Source organism: Thermobia domestica, chromosome 10, assembly GCF_964235325.1.
Source record: "Thermobia domestica chromosome 10, izTheDome1.hap1.1, whole genome shotgun sequence".
Taxonomy (NCBI): Eukaryota; Metazoa; Arthropoda; class Insecta; order Zygentoma; family Lepismatidae; genus Thermobia; species Thermobia domestica.
The window spans coordinates 123703845-123720938 of NC_137463.1; the positions used below are offsets into that span (position 1 = coordinate 123703845).

Genomic DNA, 17094 nt, shown 5'->3' on the forward strand with positions numbered 1-17094 from the left:
TGCCTGGACAGAGGACACCCAAACTACAATTTTTGACATTGAAAAGTCATCAAGAGAAATGTTGAAATCTCGAATTCTTTTCATTTTCTTCTTTCTATGTTCTTGATATTTTTAATTTACCACTTGATATCTGGTGACTTGACAGCAAAACTAAAACTTCAATTGAAGAATTCGAAATTCTTGCTAATACTATATAATCAAGATATGAATTAACAATAATAAGGGTCTTAAAATTGATTATTGAGTTTAACGCTTATTAGAGAAACAATGGCCTGTTTTTCTTAGGTTCTTTAAGGAGGAAAGAAATAATGAGTTCAACTTTTCTTTAAAGATTTTTTAGGGATAAACTGTCTCTATACCATTCTGTTGAACGTAATTTAACGTCAACTTTTGATATTCTTAAAAAGTGTGTCAGGGTGAATTTACCAAGTTATTATTTTACGAGTCTCTTTTAGAAAGTAAGTTTCCTTAGAGCAGTAAACTCAAAGAAAACACAGTGATCTTGAAACACTTACTGTCATTGGAAAGCATAGATGACACTATTTTCCGATATATTCACCACTGGAATTTAGTCATGTCATACCATGGGATCAACTTCTGTATTCCGACGTCGTAACAGTCAGCGACCTAGGAATGGAACCATTATAGGACAATCATCTGTAGCTAATTGTTCATTACTATGAAAATGCTTAAAGAACAGGAATTTATTGAATTTAAAAAGACATGAAAATCGCACGGCGTAAAATTCAGGTGATGAAGATATTGAAAAGTAGTGTCACTTGTACTGTATCTTTGGCAATAAATGTATCACTGTGTCTTCTTGTGTTTACCGCCTTAGGAAAACTTACTTTCTAGACGTGCCTCATATTTTTGAATATAACTTCTGTATGCGTATTTATGTAGTCCAAAATTTTAGCATGTTAGGAATCTGCAAATCATTCGTCCGTGGATATACACAACGTGTTTATGTAGCGATATTCATGGAGCCACATTTTTCAGTCAATTTAAACAACATGTTTACTAAGGGGTATTTATGGAAGCATAGTTTTCAGTCAATGTACACAACATATTTATAAAATAACGTACACGACTTATTTTTAGTTAAATACTTGCCCTGTTATCTCGCCATATCATCGTGTTTTTTTTAACGCAAAGATAAACTATTTCAAATTTAATATTAATTAGATTTTTGGCTACAATTCCTGATAGAGCGAAATCATTTGACACTATCGATCATGACATATTGCTACCTAAGCTCAATCTCTTTAATTTTGCAAAACCTGCTCTAAAACTTCTAGTTTCATATTTAAGAGATTGTAAGCAGTCTTATCCTTTATCGACTGAGCATATTTCTAATTTGATAGAGATCGATCTGAAGTACTTCAAGGATCGAATCTAGGACCCTTACTTTTCATACCTTTTATTAATGACAACCAATTATGTGAAATCATGAAAGCAGTTATTATTTGCCGATGAACTTGAAATATATGCAGAAATTCATTTGATTAATAACTGTGTAAAGTTACAAGACGATTTGGTAAACATATTTAACTAGAGTATAGAAAATAATCTCTATATATAAATATCAACAAATTCAAATCCATTTCATTCACGCGTAGTAGAAATATTTCGATTACTCCTATACGGTAGATAGCTCTCCATTAATTAAAGAAGAGATGGCTGAAAAGCTTAGTGTTATATTCGATGATCATTTGACATTTATAGTACACATTTCTTTCATAGTAAATGAAGCTTTTATAAATTTGGATTGGATTATAAGAGGTATTAAGGATTTCAGAAAAAACTTAATTTCTCAAAGTACTTTCTTCGCATGCGTCAGATGAACACTGGATATGCTTCTCAAATGTGGAATCCAGAGTACATCAAATATACTATCAATATTGATAACATACAATCCAATTTTGAATAAGATTTCTCACTTCCAATCAGACTGAGAACTGTTCCAAATATGATTCACCTTCCCAACTAAACGGTAATTTTTATCCACCATCCTTAGAAAGGAGAAGATTTACTCATGATCTTGTGTTTTACATAAAATACTACACAGTAGAATTAACTGTTAACTTGTTAGAAAAGATCAATTTTAGGGTACCTCATCCAAAAAACGCGAGATCGATTAGAATTCTGTTCTTTTGTAATAAAGCTAAAACAAATACCTTAAAGAAGTCTCCTACGGATGTGTGTTTGCTGCAACAGGGTTCACTACTTTGGATTGATAATAGGTTTTTGTAATGACAATGAGAATAAATTTAAAATACAAATTGATAGATTATGTTTGAATATGTTATAATCAATATCTTGTGCATATCTTATATTCTAATAACGTACATGAATAGTCTTAATAATATTGTGTTTCTTTGTTATATTAATAAGATAATATCATTAATGTAATTACTGTAACCTAGAATATTGTAGTTGAGAAATAGCTTATTGTATTCTTTAAATAAATAAAATAAAATAAAATTTATTCTCGTTGTTATGTGCTACGCCGCAACAAGGAATACAACAAATCTAAATTATGGAAAACACTTACATATGAAGTGTAAGTACTCATAAATTACAAATAGTTTGAGATAAAGGATGAAACACAGAAAAATATAGGAAAATCAGAATATATTAAATTGCAAAATATGTTTCCTAATATCATTGAAGCGATTGTAAGAAAAGTAAATAACTTTTGTAAAGGAATGTACTTTGTGACGGATACCACTCACAAAATAGCCTTATTTTAACTGAATTCTTGCATAACTGCTTTCACTGTTACTTGAAATGGAGCTCAACGACGAGAACTTTGTCCTACAAAAATTTATTACATTTTCACGTTTACACTGAGTACCTGTGGATGACCGCCCATCTTGCTCCCTTTGCAAGTGCACCTTGCTCAATGGCAATGATCGTTTGCATTTTGTTATTCTTTCTGTTTTGATATTCCAATATTTTCACAAAACTCTAACCTCTGATGCGAGGAATTCCTAATTCAATCCCCGGTCACATGAGTTCGTATGACATAAAGTCATGTTCGTGGGTTTTCTCAAGGTTCTTCCGCTTCCTTCCACTTTCACATTCCACCGATTGTTTCATAATCATTCAACTGCATTAATTATCAAAGCACAATCGTAGGATGCAAAACTAAAAATTTCATTTTATTCTTTTTTTAAAAATATTTTTACTTGGAGCTTATCGTATTTACAGTAGAAAAAATAAGTGAATTATTGAACATAAATAGTTAATTTTTATCTACAAAAGTTTTGTGTTTTCATGACACTTTCAATTATGTATCAGATGACAAACCTTGCCATTTAAAAACTTCAGATGACCTCCAAAGCCTCATGGTAGATGGTTCTTTGAGGTAAGAAGAGAGCTCTATTCGAATCGTCCTCTGATAATATTTTTCTATCTCACTTTTTGTTTCATCTTTTTGATTCCAAGCCGTTTGTTGTTTATAACCACTGGGGTAGAATCTAATAAATTATTATAAGTATTTTATACCATCCTTAAATGATGTCAAATAATAATTTTAAAATTGGCTGGTAAATTATGTGAAGCTAAGAAACTTCGCTAATTTTGTCGCCGTCTTTTTATGAGTTTACAGAATTTGTCATACAATCATTTAAAAAAATCATTAAAATACTGTAATTGTTTTGCTACTTATTGCAAAATACAGTGCCAATTGTCGTAGCTGAAAAATTGTCAGTGTTCCATTATATTCTTCGTTGTTGATAAATAAGAATTCAAATTAATTATGAGATCATATATTTATGCCAAAGGTATCTCGTCTGATGTTATGATGTTATTTGAAAATTCGTACGACTCTCCTCAAAAAATCAATACCTTTTGCTCAATGCTTTAAACTTCCAATACTGCCTTCTGGGGTCTGCCTTAGTTAAAATGTGATTTACCTGTATAGTTGTACGCTTTATATATACACAAATATTTAGTTGCTAACTGATTTAACTGTTTACATACTTTTATTCCGGTGCTCTGTAAATTTCCATTATACACTTTATCATGATTCCTCTCCCTTAGGTGACGAACACTTGATAGTGAGCAACATCTACAAAACTTACTTTACAACATAACATGCTAGAAGACAACTAAATTGCACTGGAGAAGAATACTGGAAAATATTGGAGAATACTGGAGAATACTGAAGAAAACTGGAAAAGAATACTGTATTTTCTTTCCATTTATAAAATGTTTTGAAATATTTTTAAACTTCAATTTTGGGAAATGTAAGTAAATAGTAACTTCTTTTGAGAATTGAATAATCACTTCATTGTTTAATATGCAACCAAACATATTTAAATTCAAGATTATTGCATAAAGTATAGGATATGACCAGTTTATTTAAAAAATGATATAGAATTGAACGAAACTTGCTCAGCACCCAACAGTTGTTGTTAGTTACAGGTACTGAGAATCTGAAGGATGCCATGAGAATAAGGAAGATTCAGTCTCTTCCCATATGCTGATTTTGAAATATGTATTATTTAAGAGATGATACGTGTTGGTTTTAACATAATCCCATGCATATGAGTATGGTATTGTTTCATATCTAGGACTATTCTATACTTTTATGCTCCATATTTTCTGTTTAAATACTTGTGTTTCTTTTCGTTGCCTGATCTTATCAAGTTAGTACTTGTCTATTATAGTTACTTTATATTCTGTTATACTCAATGGTATTTTAATGTAATCTCATGTGTTTTCTGCAACAAATGAGTTGGATTTTAAGATAACAAAAACAAAATTGTCAAGATTAATAAAATTATTTCACAAGAGAGGAAGATAAAATTTACAAAGACTTCCACAACACTAAATACTTAGGTGCCCAGTCGACTCCGAAACATTCTTGACAAGCATAATATGTTTTCAAAAATCTTTGTAAACCATTATTTCTATGATAAATTAGAGAAAAATTCGTTGTCATTTAATATTTCCTTCCATTTTAAAAATCTTATATCCTGAGAGAAAAAAAAGCAATTTTACAAACTTATAACTTCTGTTTAGCAAGAGTGACACGAATACGTTTTCCTACTATCTTGCATTAAATTCGTGTTTATATGCGACTAATAATGAATGCCATTATGCCATATAATATTCCATCTCTCTTTTACGTGTATATTGTTTCGTTATAAAATAAGGTTTAAAATGTTTATGATGGCAAACAACATTTTTTACTATCTTCAAAATAGAGTTGTATTAATGTTTAATTATATTACTAAGATATGTACATACTAGTGATTTTCTTTTCATCTTATTTTTAAAGACTTGCTCTCAATTCTTAAATAACAAACCATTGCATACCCCCCGAGGTATGTACAAAATGTTATTCCCTTATTATTATTATTATTATTATTATTATTATTATTATTATTATTATTATTATTATTATTATTATTATTATTATTATTATATTTCTGAAGGGAAATCAAATCTCGATGTGGCCTAAGGGCGGAGTGGACGAAGGTCCCTACACTTATTTGATACGAGCGCAAAGAAGAGTTTATTCGGCAAGCACAACGCTCCTATCACCTTGTAATTCCAGGTTTTTGTAATTAATACATTTGGCAGAGATTAGGTAAACCTCTGACCCGGTAGAACGATAAAATAAATTCCGCCTCTAGCGGGGATAGAATACGAATCTCCTGGTTAAAGGTAGACATCTGCGTCTTTAAGTAGCTAATATTTAAGGGCGAAACATCATCTGGTTGGATCACTATCTAGTTATCTGAGAGGGAATAGCCAATAAAACACAGAAAACTGATAAAGTCGCTGACAGTTGAATGGTAGAGGATTCACATGAAATGAAAATGAAATGAAATTTTTAAGTTTTACGTCCCACGATTATGTCGGTTAGGCTAAAGGAGAGGGTGATGATGAGAAATGAATGAAATGAAGAAAGTGGGAGGAAACGGGAGAACCCCGGGAAAACCCACGAATATGGTGTTTGTCCACCACAAAGTCCACACGGTGCGAGGTGGAATCGAACCAGGGACCCCAAGCACCGGAGATGAACGCTCTTCCAGTGAGTTACCGCGCTCCCACGGTAGAGGATCCAAATAGCAAATGTAAGACGAGAATCCAATTAATCCGTTTTTTGTTCTTTTATGATTTGATTTCTAGAAGTTCCTGGTTTGTTGTACTTGTTCGGAATACAAGGGGATGGGGGAATACGAATATGTTGACGTAATAAATAAACGACTAAAACTAAAACTTTAGTAATAAATGAAGAAAAAATCTAAAAAGTCGATCTTTTTTAGACTGAAAATGACATTTTGCGCATTTGATTCACGACATTATGATGCACGAATGAAGTAGCACTTGAGAAGTCGATTATATAAGTTTGCTAAGGTACAACAACACAATTCGCTAATACAATTCAATTGGTATTGTAGTATATCTGAATGATGGAAGGAAATTTTAAAGTTCTCTTCAGATTCCATTAAATTAATTACGGTACACACATAAATATACCTACACACACAGACAGACACATACATATATACATATATATAATGAAAACATTTCCAGCTGAATGAGGTGCCATTGCCATTGGTATTTCTTCATTCAACCTTTCTCCTTTTCTTCTGTCTTTTAGTCGAGTGTTTGACAAACTTCTTCTGGCTGAATTTTATTTATTTTTTATATTTAAGATTGTTTCTGATAACAATATGTACATCATTTCATCAGTTTAAATTACTCTCTACTAGTTAATTACCTCAAAATCACATTTTCACAACTGAATACAACTGCCAACTGAGAATATGCTTACGCAAATAGTTCTTATCATAAACACAGAAGTTCATAACAAGTGTAGCATCAATAAATAATGTTTACGTAATTGACCACAAAGATTCTGTTACCTTGAGTTTGAAAGCTGACTTTTGGATTAATTAACAAGTGCCGATTTTAAAGTATAAAGTATTTCAAAATATTATATCAGCCATAAAAGTGTTGGGAGCGGTATACATAAATCACATTTTATCTAAGTTAAAGCTCTTATTTTTTGGTACATGCTTAAAAAAAAACTCACTTTTGTATGTAGGAACTAGTTCTAAAAGAGTGTGGACAAATCATGTCTCGCGGACCAGATATGGCTCCTGAAAGTTTCTATTCAGTTCGCGATATGATTTACAATTTGACGAATAATAATAATAATAATAATAATAATAATAATAATAATAATAATAATAATAATAATAATAATAATAATAATAATAATAATAATAATAATAATAAAACATTCTCTTAATTATCTCATCCCAGAAGTTTTGGAATCCTTCAAAGTACAATGTGTAGCTGACATTATGTATAGATATATCTTTTAAATGTATTTAATTCAGTTGCATAAACAGAGTTGGAAATCCTGGAAATTTACGTTTAAAATGATACACCTTTGAATTTCCTGAACAATTTCATGACAGTCTCATGAAACTTAAGTGAATCAGAGATATCACAACCAATTTACATACATACAGCGAAATCAATGATTCCCATTAAAAAAAAAAAAAAAAAAAAAGAAAAAAGAAAAAAGAAAGAAAAGAAAGAAAGATCGGATGTAAGAGAGATGAAACGTAACTTGGCTTTGAAATGATATCTCAATTCGCTAGTATCCCAAAGCATTATTATGTCACTGGCTCAAACCTCGTGGGGATGAAGGGGACATGTCCCCTCCAATTTTGGAACTGGGGGGACTGTGTCGCCAATAATCCGATTTGAAGTGTGTTTTTTGGAAAGAAATGTGATGTTGCCTGTATGCCGATTGTCACAAAGGAAAGTGAGATGAAATTGATGTCTCCCCCAGAATAAGCCTCAAATCTGCCCGCCTTCCAATGCTGAAGACAACTCTGCTCCCCTGATCCTACATAGTACCTTTTCTCAACTTCATAAATATTTTGAACATCGCTTTAAAAAAAGTTGTGAAGAATCCCCAGTGGAGGATTGTACCCGTCCCCCCAATGTTGAAGACAGATTTGCACCGCTGTTATAAGTACTAAATGGTTCTATAGAGGTATAATGAATTGTTTAAACAGTCTAGTTTTTATTTTCTGAAAATTAAAAAAGTAACGACGATTTTTTCTTTTTCTCCTACGTAAAGAACAAACATTATAATTATGGTTGGAGCAAATATAAAAAGAAACAGAAACTTACCTTGACAATGATGAGTAGAAAACGTACTCCGAGACACCTTGTGAAATATGAAGTTTTGGAGCCTTTCTAGCTAGAGACAGCTACTAACTGAACAAGTATATGTACGTGTATACGTATGTCTGTGCGTTTGTCTTGTATGTGCGTGTGTTGTGTGTTTGTGTATGCTTTTGGAGATAGCGTAGTCGACTAGTAGCTGTAACAGCTCTTGTAGTGTGTGTGTGCCACCTGTTGAAGCGGCTCCGAGAGGCTGCGCTTTGATCTGCCGTCAGCTTTATAGAGAGCGTCAGGGCTAAGCAACAAGTTAAGGAATGTTCTTGGTGTCAGCCCCTCGCTCCTACGTCATGGGTACTTGCCTTCGCCTCATTGGCCCAGCAGAAAATACGGTTTCATACACTCCAGGATAACGAAACGAAAGGCTCTTTTTAGTGTTTGAGAGTTTGAAATTACAACCTTTCTTTGACGTTTTTATGAATGCTAAGACGAAATCCAAAGTTTTCATTGATATCAACATTATGATGGCTCTGAAAATATGTTTTCATGTCTAGTTAAAATTTGATTTTTATGCACAGGCAGTATTTACGTATTAACTACTTGAGTGATTGGTTGTTTGCTTGAAGTTTGATCATCCCCTTTCAGCACAGAGGCTATTTGAGACAATACCTATCGTTTAAATTGAAATTTGTATTTGAGGCAAGCACTCCCACCCATCCAGAATCGAATGCGTTACCATATGCACGGAAAGCAAAATGTTCACTACTGGGTCATGGAGAGGTACTGTTAACTATTTAATTTTCGACAAATTGAAGCATTTCCAAGAATAATGCTCTATGGGAAATTTTGGACTTTTCTGAGTTACCAATAGAATCATATTATTCAGAATATGACTAAAATATACTGAAAGACTCGTTTCTTTATTGAACAAAATATGGCCTAGTGCGCTCCTCGCAGCATTGCTCTATATGCGAGATTCCTTCAGTTTTCGTCATTTTTCTTGGTTTATATGTAACTATGCAAATGTCCCCGCGTGTTACTACGGGCAATATTTTGCGTTCTTCCTTCTGGACCTCTCATATAGAATTCGTCTCAATTCAAAGTCCAGTACGAAATTCGAATGTCTCGTGTGGTAAATCACCCGCAGCCCTTTTTCTTCCTTTCTACCAAGGTAGAACAACTGTATTTAAAAACTCCGAAACGTGTTGAATTATTTTAAATGGAAAAAACTAAATACCAAATTTCATGTCTCCAATGTTAATGGATTCCGAGATATGGACATCTGATTGTCATAATAGCAATCCCGACCTCTTTTCTTTCCCTAAAATAAAATAAAATAAAATAAAAAATAAAAATAAAAAATCGAAAAACACTAGGATACAGGTTTAGTTATTTTATGAAAATTTATGAAAAACTATTTTTTAATTATTTTATTTTGGTATTTATGAAAAATATAAATATACCCAAATTTCAAGTCCCTAGCATTAAGGGAATCCGAGACATAAATATATTATAACAATTGTAACCCCCGTTTCCTTTCCCCCCTTTCTCTTCCACAATGAATTTTCAAAAACGCTCCTTAGGAGATACCTTATCTCACAAATAATTGAAATCTGTAATGTTCAGATTTCAAATTTCTAGCTTAAGCAATGTTGCTAAGGCTTTCATCAGTTAGTCAGAAGTCCAGGTTTCTTCTTTTATATAGAAAGATACGAAAGACCTTACAATAAATTGGCAAATATAAATAAATTGACAAAGTTGACACACAAACAAGTTACGAATCAGCAGATTAAAGATAGTGGACACAGAGACCCGGAGGTACTCGCCTCTTCGCATCTAATGATTGCTTTCTCCAAACTTCTCTTATCTAGAAGATAAAATCAAATAGGCAGTATGTAAAATTACAATTACTCTACATACTTATCAACAATCTACAGTCATCAAAACAGTAAGCTAATGTTTAATCCACAGCGATTGCCCCCGCCCAGGCAAGCTCCCTGGCGTTCGAGAGGGGCCCACTTTAAGACTTTTTCTTACTCCATATACGATACGAACATGAAATTATAAAGGAAGCATCAAACAAGTTCACTACATGACAAACAAAACAGCACACAAACGGTAAATAAAACAAAAATGAGTCCTGGGCCTACTTCAGTAACAGAAGTTTACTATTATGGGCCCTAGAAATAATATTGGTATGGCTTTGAGATTTGTCAATAGTTTCCCCTTAATTAATTTGTCATGTATGGAATGGGCCAGATCGAGCCCGCAGACCATGCCGTGCGGGAGGGCTCACAGGCTGCGGGGGCCCAAGAATTTAAAAAATACTTGTTTCTAGGGGGGGGCGAATACGCGTATTAATGCTTGCCCCCTCTCCAGAAAAAAATCTAAATTACGGCGCTGCCTAGCCATTTACCATTTCGTACAATTGCGTCTGTTTGCTGTCTATTCAGACTCTTACAGCTTCATGTAGGAGAGCATTACAGTCTACAATAGCCAAAAGTGACCAGTTTTATGTTCGAAAGCATATTCTGTAACTTACATGTCATTTCTGGAAACACCTATTGAAAAACTGTAAAATTTTTGTAATGTACCATTACAGTTGAAAGTAATGGCAATTTTTTTTTTACGCATCCTATACCTAGTAATTTTTTTTTATTCAATTTCGGTTTAGTTACACAATTTATTTACTCTCTTTACTTCGAATTAAATATAATGAACCCAAAGGTTTCGTTAGTAACCATATTCCCACTGTATAATATATTTATTTATATTTTGATTAAGTGTAAATCCCATTTACGGATATATAACTTGAATAGTTACAAGGTTTACCATTCTGACGTCATACCGAAACATAGTTCCGTTATTGGATATAAATTTCCTTAATTTCAGACCAATGTAGAATTTAGCCAGGTACCTAATCTTTCCCTCACCCCCTCTCACTAGTCCATAGTCACTTTCAGTTCCGGTTATATCTGGATTTGCCAAATTTCTATTTGCTTTGTAATTTCCGCGGCTAAAGTTTTCGTTCTGATTGGAGGAATTCTCCTACCTCTGGCTTTTTCGGCGCAATGTTAGGAGAACAAACGAAGACACCTTGCAAGGAGCAGCTTGTAAATTTTGTGCTACATATTTTTCGGGAAGAATTCCAATTTCCAAGGACAACTAAGGTAACATATAATGTAATTCAATAGTTAAAGATTTACAACGGAATAGGAGCCCGAAAAATCCGCAAATTTTGGTAAAGAAGCTGCAATTCAGTGAAATAACAAATTCCAGTTCTGTTTACTAGGAAGCCATGTTTGCTGCCTATCGAGAATAGACAACAGTGAAAGAGTGACTTTATTTTTTTTTTTTTTATTTCAAACTCAAGTAGGGATTAGGGAAATTACGACCTGTTTGGTGCATGTTGTTCGTGTATTAAGTAAATGTGACTTTCTATTATTTATTCAGTAATCGCATGTACGTAGGTTTGATGGTTGTAAAGTGAATAATAATAATGGCAGCTTAAGTTAGCTTAAAAGGGCTCCTATCCCCTTTTCCAAATTGAACCAGTTCTAGCGGGGGAATGGGTTAGTTATTGTTCGTTTTAGGGCCTTTTCCCCTTTCAGGGGAAGGGTCCCTCCATAAACCTCCTTAAGGTTCCCCCAGGGCATCAATTTTTGTCAATCATTATGTAAACAATTGGTCAGGTCAATTAGACCTAGTGTTTACCTTTCTCATTTTACCCCCTTTAAATTAAATAGAGCCGACTATGTATATATCGACGAGGGAGTAATGTATTTTAAATTTAATGTGTTAGGTTATTTTCGTCAACATGCATGTAACTAAATGGTGCATGTTTAGTTTAGTTAGTTGTCTTTATGTGTAGTACTAACAGTGGTGTATGTAGTTAGTAGTTTTGTGTGAGTGTGTGAATTTTCGATTCGGACAGTGTATAAATATGCTTTAATTTAGTACCATTTTTCTAACATAAATAAACCAGAGTAAATATTAAATTTCTGATTAATGAGTACAAGTATACATTTCAGTACACGGTAAATTATGCCTCCACTACAGCGCCATAGCGTCAGTTTTCGGTAGTCAATTGTTTGTTGACAGTACGACATCGCATGACTTAGTGATTTAGATTGTTTGATTTTGGACAGTTATTCTCAAATTACTTCCCGTGGACATGGTTTTCGGTTCGGATGAGTATACCTTCGTATAAAATAGCATGAGATCTTACTGTACTGAAAATTTCAGCTTGCTAGGTCCAGTAGTTAATGAATAATCCGCTGAAATAAAGAACACCTATTTTCTTAATAGAAGTAAAGCCCATATGCTGTTACTGTTTGTTTAAAAATGTAGTATTAAATTCTTTTTTCCCGTGGCTGTCGAAAATTCCATTGTTGCTTCAGTTTTATCAACAAATCAGAAATAGATTAATCATTGACAATTTAACTTTCCGTAAATACATGTATGATTTTTTTTTAAACCTGCAAGGTAAATACAATTTGGGTGCTTCGAAATAAAGAGTACGTGGTTCGATGAATGTGATCGTGTGGTGGTTTAAGCGTGATAGATTGTGATAGTTATATATATATATATATATATATATTTATTACTGCGTAATGTAGATATGTGTATGGCCTGCGTGTAAAATGTACGAAATAGGGTGTTTATAAAATATTACTTCGTGCGAAAATTAGTAGATAATGAATGAATGTAATGATATGTTAATAATATGATATATAATATGAACGAGATGACGACCCCTATATTTAAATGGATAGGCCTAGTGAATTTTATATAGTGAAAATATGAACATGTTTACGAAGAAAGAAAAAAAAATCTCTCGCGTTTTGACTTCCACACCAGTGCATTCATCCAACCGAGTTTGCTACTTGAAGGTAAATTATAGTCGGGAATTGTGTGTTATTTTGCATTTACGGACCTCATAATAACAGCCCCAGATCTTAAGCCTTTCAATAGATAGAGTAGTATCATGTGGGAATTACTTCTAAAGGATGACAGAAATGATAATTAAGAAAATCAACTGCTATATCCTGTGATCATCGAAAAGTACAGGTTTCGGTCATTTGTACCTTTAGCATTCATAGCCTCTCCGAGATTTTTTTTTGTTGCTTACCTTATTTATTTATTGTGCAGTGTTCATATAACTCAGTTCGGACTATCCGATTAAATTAACTGCTACTAAATATCGCGTACCCGGATGTCGACCCCTAGTCCCTTTAAGTATTTTCATTTCTTTTCTTAGTTTAATTAGACGAGGGAAATTAACGACATCCCAGACTGTGGCGTGTCTGCGCAGGGTAGCTATCGGTGAAGTTTGGCATAGAAATCACCGATCCAAAATTCAGTTTATTTAATTTTTTTTTAATTTTGGCAAATCACTAATTAGGGATATCTTAGCTATTACTCTAATTTCATTACTATTCTGGAATCTTCTAGTTTCCAAGTGGTCGGATGATTTTTTTTCCCTTTGAAATCCTAAATTAACGCCTACTCCAACCTTCCGGACGATTTTCGGGACCCTGTTGGTTTGGGCCGGATACGGTTACTAGATAATAATTTTACAAGCAATAACTTGTGAAGTTATTATTTACAAGACACAGACTTGCTCCTTGGCAGCAGGGCGCTCCTTGAGTCTACGTATTTGAGTAGACCACCCTTTTGGCATTTTAATAATATTTTGGCTAAGGATTTGTTGAGAGTGAAATTCGACTTCTGTCTTTGTAGCGTTAGTTATTTCTCACTTAAGTCTTTGGCGCCCCTATTCTTCGTCTTCTTTCTTTTCTATCTCTCTCTCTGTCTTCATTACTTAGAGATTTTTTTTTTCAAATTTTTCAACCTTGCCCCCCCCCCCGGTTTCTGAAACTCATAAAACATACAATATTCATTTCACTTATTTCGATCGTATGTACTAACTGAGACATCGAAGGATGCAATTCGTGGAGGTATTGCAGCACAACTCAGGACCATTTTCGCGATATTCAATCCACCACGGGAGAAATTGACGGGAAGGTACACTATGCTTTCAGATTCCTAGAAACCTTCGTTATTCATTGATCATACAACTTATATCAATTGATTACTGATTTCTGGTTTTTATTTCTATTGATTGGTCATATAGTGTGTATGTATTAATAGTTTGGGCCCACTAGTTTCGAATAACATTGATTTTTTTTTATATACATATATATATGTACTTACATAGTTTTAAGAGTTACGTGCCTGCTCTATTTGTTGCATTTTCCACCTCTTATATCAACTCATTAAATAACACCAGCTATTTTTTTTGTATATATACGCGGATCTTTAGTAAATTGAAAATGATTATTGATTATCGGGTTTATTCATATGAAATACAATGTTGCAACCTTATGAAGGAAAAAAGGTGAATTTTGATAGTCAGGGTTTTTGTTTTGTCTTTGAGCCAAATAAATATAAATATTTATAAAATATGAATACTTGTCGAATATGAACGGTTATGTAGAATTTAAACGTCGACGAAATATTAAAGTGAAATTTATTGTATGGATTAATATGAATATATATATATATATGCGAGTATGTATGTAATGGGCTCGATATTTACCCTGGTCTTGTTAGGTTGCCATAGATTTTTGACACCCGGTATTAACCAACTATTTGTGATATATAGTATTACCGCGTAAATTGTCATAAATTACTTTTTGTTGAGTTGTTATTAATTTCTGTAACTATTAAAGTGGAATATAATGTTAAATACTGCATGTGAATAAAACAAGTAGCGGGTCGTAAGATAAATAAGAATAACCCTAATCCTTACCCAAATTTACTTTGCGAGTGAAATTAGCAACCTACGAAACAGTGCGCCCCTCCAACGACTTTTTCCATCAGTAAACATGAAACAAATCCTTCCCCTGCGATCGGAAACCAAACTATTCAATATTTAGAATCTTTTGACTACAAGATCTATACTAGGAAAAAATTAGTGATCTTAAATTCAACGAACTGAAAGCTGTTTAATAAGTTAAAGTGAATACCGGAATATGGAAATATGTTCCCAATATCTGTGACTGGATTTGATAAGTTTTCCTTAATATTGACAAACTTTGAAATTTTAGATAAAGTGCGTCGAGTGACGAAATGAGAAATATAGATATACATATATGTGATATGAAGCAATTAGTTGTCTATAGTTAAAACAAAAACAATTGAATACTCTCATGGACACAAACCACAGTGCGTAAAGAGAGTTAAGAAAAAAAAAGGAGCTGTTATCGACGTAAAAACAAAGACTCATAAAACTGTCGATATGTCTCCTATTGAGACAAAGACTCAATAAAATATTACTAAAGTTTTTTTTTTTTTTTGAATGATTAACCAATTATTTTTTCTCTTTTGCCTGCAACGATATGTATTCATTGCATTGAATTTTAAATATATCTTGACCCTTGAAGTTTTTTTTTCTTCTTTTTTCTTGTTTCGTCTTTGGTTTAATTCTTTTTCATGTAATTCAACTTTTAATATATATATATAAAAGGGAAATGTGTTATTTGATCTTGTTGCAAGTAGCGAATTTCTGTGCATGTTTATGAAACATTCTTTTCATGTATTAAATTTTTTTGTTATGTCAAACTAAATCTTCTTCTATTGAAATGTAATAAATGTCTATAGCAATGTAGTTAGGTTAGTTTAATTCAACCAAATACAATCCTAAATATACATTGTCCTGTATGAATGTGTGTGTGAGTGAAATGTAGGTTTGGTATTAAGTGCACCAATTATCTTGTCATACATATGTGACTTATTATAATTATTGGTAGTTATCAATTGAACTCATTGAATGTTAATACTAACTTAAGTTGGTTCTATGAAGGAAGTAAAAAGGACTGAAGTAGCCTGAACGAATGATCATCATGAGAGAACTGTGAAAGTCAAAATCTTCGACACATATGTGATACTCTGATTTTTTTTTTTCTGTGGTCGTTTCTAACATGCCATCAACTTCGTCGTTCATTTTTCAAATATTGAATATTAGTCTAAACTTTCTGGAAATATTGAATAAACGGTAAAATTAAACTTTCTCATCTATCTCCGAGCTAGATTGGGATAATTCGGTAGTTGGGGTCAAATGGATCTAGATCGGGGATGTATGGGTTAACATGTGTCTATCTTTGATCACCCTAATACCAGACATTCACCCAATAGCTATTGGAAATGATCCCAATTAGATAATTATTCACTTTCCTTTACCATATTCCTCAAAATATCCAGTAACAGTTTCCTCTTTATCACCTTCTTTCTTTACCTCTTTCCTCTTCTATCTTCCTCTTCCTTTCTTCATCTTCTTCTTCTATTTTTAATAAAACTGAAAAGGGGGTCGTGACTGGGAATTCTATATGTAATAAACACGGTCATGTATTTATTTATTTTATTTTATTTTCTTTAGAAGTCCGATAAAAAGTTTTCTCGTTTCGATCGAACCTAGTATGTTTCGAAATTAAGAAATGGAAATTATATTCCAATATAATTAGGCATAAGCTGATAGCTTCATGAACATCCCTACCAGGGGTGAAGGGTTCCCACTCACGACTTATTCTGTGCATCACTTTTGTTGCAGATTTTTTTTTTCAATCAGTTTTAGATTGACGAGCGGTGACAGGATTCGTTGTTATGGCAACAGTGGTTTCTATGACAACGGCCCCGTTTTTCCAGTTTTAGAATGGCGACACGTGACAAGACTGTTGCCATGGTAACGCATGTTTACTGTGGTAACGGATCTGAAAATGCTTATTGAATAATACCAGTTATCATGCCAATCAGTTTGAATTGGTGAACCGCGACAAGAATGGTTGTCATGGCAACGCTTGTTCCCATGGCAACGGATCTCCGTTTAAATGGCGACCGATAGATTTGAAATTTTTTAAGAATGTTAAA

The 17094-nt window shown here is 33.0% G+C and overlaps 1 protein-coding gene and 1 long non-coding RNA gene across 7 annotated transcripts in view; one reads left to right on the forward strand and one right to left on the reverse strand.

Annotated features, from left to right (window-relative positions):
• LOC145662697 (uncharacterized) overlaps positions 1-8429 on the reverse strand; it is a 357041-nt gene extending 348612 nt beyond the window's left edge. Inside the window, exon 1 of the mRNA XM_081728541.1 lies at positions 8176-8429. The gene's annotated coding sequence lies outside the window, so the exon portion shown is untranslated. The remainder of the gene's footprint in view (positions 1-8175) is intronic.
• The window catches only part of LOC145662698 (uncharacterized), a 336929-nt gene that overhangs the window by 126289 nt on the left and 193546 nt on the right, over positions 1-17094 (forward strand). For all 6 annotated transcript variants that reach the window (XR_014127086.1, XR_014127082.1, XR_014127081.1 and 3 more), the window contains one exon: positions 4048-4253. This is a non-coding gene — a long non-coding RNA (uncharacterized LOC145662698). The remainder of the gene's footprint in view (positions 1-4047; positions 4254-17094) is intronic.